Raw genomic sequence first — 7,302 nt, 5'->3', positions numbered from 1 at the left:
TAAATTAAAAAAAAAAAATCTGAAACTATTTATTTGAGTTTTTTAGGTGGTGAAATACAATGTGGCATACGCTTAAGGGTGTGCTGCATGAGTAGCGTTAAAAATAACAGTTCGAATAAAGAAACATAAAGGATGAAATGCCCATACAGACATATAGAGAGTAAACTCTAGTTGTGTCAAAACCTACGTTATCCAAAGGAGATATAAAGAAGTGATGAATTTTGCTGTTATTCCAGAGTATTGAATTTTTTTCAGTTAAGTTTTACCACACTTGAAAAATGTCAATAAACATTTTTTATAGTTTTATAGAGTTTTATATGGATCTTTTAACTGCACTCCATACATCCTTGTTTGACACAAGTCCTAGTAAAAACTCCCGTAAAAAGATTTTCCAAAAGTGATTTTGTGGAAGCCGAAAATGATGCCTGACGTTCTGACAACCAAAACCTCTCCCACAGAAGCTACACCGAGACATTTTCTTCTATGAGGATGGAAAAATGTAACGACTCAAACAAGCAGCTTCTAGCTTTTAGTTATAGCTGGAAAGTTCAGCGGGTATATTGAGGCTTACTGTCAACCGTTCAAGTCACCTACTGAAGTAAAAATAACAATACCACACTGCAAAAATACTCTTGCTATCAAAAGCACAACAGAAAATTGCTCGTATGAGTGATTATCTGTTATATACTGAATTATTATTATTATTATTGATGCATAGATGTGTAAGTCACAATGTTAATGTTGTCACTGGATGAGTTTGAACGAATTTTATTCATCCCCATACACTGTTGGGTAGTATAATCTAAAACAAAGAATCATATTTTACAAACTCATCATATATTTTGTTCGTAAAATCTTAATTTGTAATGTAGCTGGTAAGTATAGCTGTAAATTAAGTGTAGTGAAGTGAAAAGTACAGTGTTTCCTTCTGAAATGTACTGTACTGGAGTAGAAGTAGAAAGTAGCATGAAATGAAAACACTCGAGTGAAATGCAACCAGAGTAACACGACGTCAAATTCGTACTTAAAACTTGAGGATTTTGACATTAATCTAAGATAAAATAAAAATAAAACAATGTTAAGCTGCACAACATGAGTTTTGGATTGCTGACCCACCGAGGTTTAAGGAGTTAAAGCAAAACAGTTCGTTGTTTATTTCAACAGGTAATATAAACATGAAAATGTCAATCATTAAAAATTTAAACACATACATATGTGAAACCATAAAATTCTTTTACTGGAAACAAATCTTGATCACAGAGAGAGACCACCGGGGGGCAGCACAGTGCCACGATTACCACCAAACATAAATTCTGCCATAATCATAATAATTTGCTATCAGCCCAAATTATGACAGTGTATGTTTTTAATGAAGCTTAATCTCAGTTTTTGACTTACTACTATGAACACCCTCCACAAATAAGTCAAATCATAAGTAAAATCATCTAGTTATTCCTGCCAATTTTCACTACAACATAAATCACTAGGCTTTATTTTACTGCCTCACAACTGATTAACACCAAACCGCGTTTTAAATCACAGCTGCCAACATATTAACTGTAATCTTAATTGCCTAATCTATCATTTTCAAGAAACAACACATAAGATCCTATCCTGATTGTTGGGTCTAAACAGTATAATGTAATGTGTTAATTTGAGTTTTCATTAGTCTACACAAACAAAGAAATCTGCCCTTTTCTGTATCTAATCTTGGAGTTTGCCCAGTTTTCATTCTTCAGTATATGCGTGTGGTCTGAGTAATATCCCTGACAAGGTCACGGTATTGAAAAGCAGTGCTCTTCACATGTTGTCCTCTTACTACAGGGTTGGGTTTCATACATAAACAATAAGTGAGCCTATTGTTTTCCCTTCTCACCTGGGAATTTTCACAGCTTTTCCGCCCAAAAAAAAGGCAAAGGCAAAGGCCTCTGCAAACATATGCACACTTTAAAAACAAGTCTAGTTCATTTATTTTCAATTTCAGAGGAGATCACCTTGAGAAACGCTTTTCTTTCAATAACCTGCATCAGTAGTACATTATAAATTTAATTGTTACATTTACTCTTTTCCTAATTTTTCCAGTTTATGTGCACCACTTTAGTCTTTACTACAAATATCACCTGTGACAACAAATAAACATGATTAGTACCCACATACATTATAAATTTGCCCTTCTGCTGTGGTAAAAAAAAAAAAAAGAAGGTTTCTCACTGCCAACTGAGTGTAAATCGCATATCCTCACTGAGGATAAAATCGCAGCAGAGCCTTTGATGAGGGTTTCACTTTCCTGCCTGTGTTAAAACTGGAGCATCAGATTACAGCCACACTCTCACGGGTTTTGTGATGCATCCCAGATTGTGTGATTTAGATGTCTGTTTGTTGAGTCTGGAAGTTTCAGGTTGATCAGATAGAGACGGTTATATCAGGCAGATCTGAGTGTGGTGGTTGGTCCTGCGCCATTAAAAGTCTCTGAGCGCAAGGACCTGCAGGAAACGTTCACAAAGCTCCAGAGAGTTCCACGGAGACTCGTGGTATGATGGCGTAGGATAAAGAGAGTTTTCCTGCAGCATTACAGCTGGTAGATGAGGTCCACCTTAAGGAGAAATAAGGTGGCTTCTTGTGCCTTTTTCCTATTATTTAAATGCTAAATTCACAGGGTATGCATGATGACAATTATGATGAAAATCAGCAGGATACACAGCATGCTTAACATTGTTTTTTTATCCACGTGTGTGTGTGATTTACAGTCTAACCTTACATCTTAAAGAAAGTCACGTGTTTATTCTGCACAGAGACATGTTTTTGTCTAACCTGGAAAATGTTAAGAAATAAATAAGGAGATGTGTAATTATATGTCTAAATTAAAAAAAAAAAATCTGAAACTATTTATTTGAGTTTTTTAGGTGGTGAAATACAATGTGGCATACGCTTAAGGGTGTGCTGCATGAGTAGCGTTAAAAATAACAGTTCGAATAAAGAAACATAAAGGATGAAATGCCCATACAGACATATAGAGAGTAAACTCTAGTTGTGTCAAAACCTACGTTATCCAAAGGAGATATAAAGAAGTGATGAATTTTGCTGTTATTCCAGAGTATTGAATTTTTTTCAGTTAAGTTTTACCACACTTGAAAAATGTCAATAAACATTTTTTATAGTTTTATAGAGTTTTATATGGATCTTTTAACTGCACTCCATACATCCTTGTTTGACACAAGTCCTAGTAAAAACTCCCGTAAAAAGATTTTCCAAAAGTGATTTTGTGGAAGCCAAAATGATGCCTGACGTTCTGACAACCAAAACCTCTCCCACAGAAGCTACACCGAGACATTTTCTTCTATGAGGATGGAAAAATGTAACGACTCAAACAAGCAGCTTCTAGCTTTTAGTTATAGCTGGAAAGTTCAGCGGGTATATTGAGGCTTACTGTCAACCGTTCAAGTCACCTACTGAAGTAAAAATAACAATACCACACTGCAAAAATACTCTTGCTATCAAAAGCACAACAGAAAATTGCTCGTATGAGTGATTATCTGTTATATACTGAATTATTATTATTATTATTGATGCATAGATGTAAGTCACAATGTTAATGTTGTCACTGGATGAGTTTGAACGAATTTTATTCATCCCCATACACTGTTGGGTAGTATAATCTAAAACAAAGAATCATATTTTACAAACTCATCATATATTTTGTTCAAAATCTTAATTTGTAATGTAGCTGGTAAGTATAGCTGTAAATTAAGTGTAGTGAAGTGAAAAGTACAGTGTTTCCTTCTGAAATGTACTGTACTGGAGTAGAAGTAGAAAGTAGCATGAAATGAAAACACTCGAGTGAAATGCAACCAGAGTAACACGACGCCAAATTTACTTAAAACTTGAGGATTTTGACATTAATCTAAGATAAAATAAAAATAAAACAATGTTAAGCTGCACAACATGAGTTTTGCATTGCTGACCCACCGAGGTTTAAGGAGTTAAAGCAAAACAGTTCGTTGTTTATTTCAACAGGTAATATAAACATGAAAATGTCAATCATTAAAAATTTAAACACATACATATGTGAAACCATAAAATTCTTTTACTGGAAACTAATCTTGATCACAGAGAGAGACCACCGGGGGGCAGCACAGTGCCACGATTACCACCAAACATAAATTCTGCCATAATCATAATAATTTGCTATCAGCCCAAATTATGACAGTGTATGTTTTTAATGAAGCTTAATCTCAGTTTTTGACTTACTACTATGAACACCCTCCACAAATAAGTCAAATCATAAGTAAAATCATCTAGTTATTCCTGCCAATTTTCACTACAACATAAATCACTAGGCTTTATTTTACTGCCTCACAACTGATTAACACCAAACCGCGTTTTAAATCACAGCTGCCAACATATTAACTGTAATCTTAATTGCCTAATCTATCATTTTCAAGAAACAACACATAAGATCCTATCCTGATTGTTGAGTCTAAACAGTATAATGTAATGTGTTAATTTGAGTTTTCATTAGTCTACACAAACAAAGAAACCTGCCCTTTTCTGTATCTAATCTTGGAGTTTGCCCAGTTTTCATTCTTCAGTATATGCGTGTGGTCTGAGTAATATCCTGACAAGGTCACGGTATTGAAAAGCAGTGCTCTTCACATGTTGTCCTCTTACTACAGGGTTGGGTTTCATACATAAACAATAAGTGAGCCTATTGTTTTCCCTTCTCACCTGGGAATTTTCACAGCTTTTCCGCCCAAAAAAAAGGCAAAGGCAAAGGCCTCTGCAAACATATGCACACTTTAAAAACAAGTCTAGTTCATTTATTTTCAATTTCAGAGGAGATCACCTTGAGAAACGCTTTTCTTTCAATAACCTGCATCGGTAGTACATTATAAATTTAATTGTTACATTTACTCTTTTCCTAATTTTTCCAGTTTATGTGCACCACTTTAGTCTTTACTACAAATATCACCTGTGACAACAAATAAACATGATTAGTACCCACATACATTATAAATTTGCCCTTCTGCTGTGGTAAAAAAAAAAAAAAGAAGGTTTCTCACTGCCAACTGAGTGTAAATCGCATATCCTCACTGAGGATAAAATCGCAGCAGAGCCTTTGATGAGGGTTTCACTTTCCTGCCTGTGTTAAAACTGGAGCATCAGATTACAGCCACACTCTCACGGGTTTTGTGATGCATCCCAGATTGTGTGATTTAGATGTCTGTTTGTTGAGTCTGGAAGTTTCAGGTTGATCAGATAGAGACGGTTATATCAGGCAGATCTGAGTGTGGTGGTTGGTCCTGCGCCATTAAAAGTCTCTGAGCGCAAGGACCTGCAGGAAACGTTCACAAAGCTCCAGAGAGTTCCACGGAGACTCGTGGTATGATGGCGTAGGATAAAGAGAGTTTTCCTGCAGCATTACAGCTGGTAGATGAGGTCCACCTTAAGGAGAAATAAGGTGGCTTCTTGTGCCTTTTTCCTATTATTTAAATGCTAAATTCACAGGGTATGCATGATGACAATTATGATGAAAATCAGCAGGATACACAGCATGCTTAACATTGTTTTTTTATCCACGTGTGTGTGTGATTTACAGTCTAACCTTACATCTTAAAGAAAGTCACGTGACTGAAACACAAGCACAGAAGTAAAGCACACGGCTGTACATCAGCTAAATAGGTCATATGTTGGGTGTGATTTGTAAAATAAGCAGGATGGTAATGGGTTCAGCATATGTATTAATTTCATGTGTATATGGCCATCTGATCCTGTTTGCTCCGAATTGCACTTGTCTGCTTGTGAGAGCTTCATATTTGATTTCAGACCTACCTCATCAGAGGGGCAGGTGAGCAGGGGTGCAGAGCAAACAGCTGCAGCCAGCTGTGTTTCTCGGGGCTCTGCAGGGCCAGCAAGCGCCTGTGCGGGCTCAAGTCCGGATCTGACTGGCTGACACGTGAGGCTAAAGGCCAGGATGAGTCTGAGTAACGCACAGGAGATGTGTTAGATGAGGGCAACTGTGTCATGGGCGGTGGGGGGGGACAACAATCCAAGTATAAAATGTTCCTGTGTGCTCATAGACAAATATGCGCTCTGAATGTATAAAATATTACACTTTGTTTTTCCTGAAAGTTAAAAACATTGATATACACTGGTTTTAATTATTAAATGTGGTCAGCTTTGATTAGATTTTAACCCTTGTGTTTTACTCACATTACTTCCGAATGGTTTGGGCTCACCGCTGTATGTCCAAAAAATAATAATAAATTGCAAAATCAACTAATCGTCTCCTTTAAACATGTTTTCTAATAATCCTTCCCTTTGCCACAAGCTGGGTCTGCACATCTGATGAAGGCAGCAAAATACAGCAATGACCATAACGCATTGTCATTACACCAAATAAGAAAATACCTCAAGTTTTATATGTTATATGGGCTATGCATGAAGAAATGCAATATATATTCATTTTATTTGTCAAAAACTAATTTGCTGACAATGAAATGTACACCATGTTATCCTACAGTGACAGTATCATTGGTGCTGTGGGTCAGTTAGACCCCATAGAAGTCAAACAAGGGGTAACAAGGAGTTACCCCAGAAAGGTCTAATTCCTGTTAGACCTCTGATGCACAAACTTTTATTAAAAATCCAGAAACAAAAAATCTAAATGGACGTACCTGGGATTTGGGAGGAGTAGTGCTTTGGAAAAATGACTGTTGACAACAATCACAGGTATAAGGCATGTGAAAATCTATGGTATTTAAACATGCTCTACAGCTGGCATCTCAGAGACCCCAAATGGAAGTAATCAAGGCAACTACCCAGGGGCTCCAAAAGCCCCAGGTTTGCTACATATCGTTTCTGTCTAAATAACCTGATTAAAGGCCAATTTGTCAGAAAATCTGCACAATATCAGTTACGTCAGGTTGTCCACCTTACATATTGTGGCCCCGATCTTGGCGAGGGACTCTGTGTCACGATCCAGTTCTATGATATGTATTATTTTAGTCAAAAACTCAAAGATGTTGATTTTACTCTTATAGAAAACTGGGATAATCAAATACATATATTTAAATTTGAAAGGCAGGAACAAATCAATTTGGGTATTTTTTGCTAAAGAAAATAAGTTAAAGGTTTAATCGATTATCAGATTAAATAAATCTTGAATGAACCTTCTGTGTAAAGTGGGAGTCGATAGGGTCCGGCCATGGAAGTAATGTGTCATTTTCTGTCGCACACTTTTGATGCATGTCATCAGTTCAAATACTATATATGCAATTCTAATGGAAATTTGGCAAAGTCGTG

Source organism: Xiphias gladius, chromosome 7, assembly GCF_016859285.1.
Source record: "Xiphias gladius isolate SHS-SW01 ecotype Sanya breed wild chromosome 7, ASM1685928v1, whole genome shotgun sequence".
NCBI lineage: Eukaryota > Metazoa > Chordata > Actinopteri > Istiophoriformes > Xiphiidae > Xiphias > Xiphias gladius.
Note: the sequence above shows the minus strand (reverse complement) of the source record.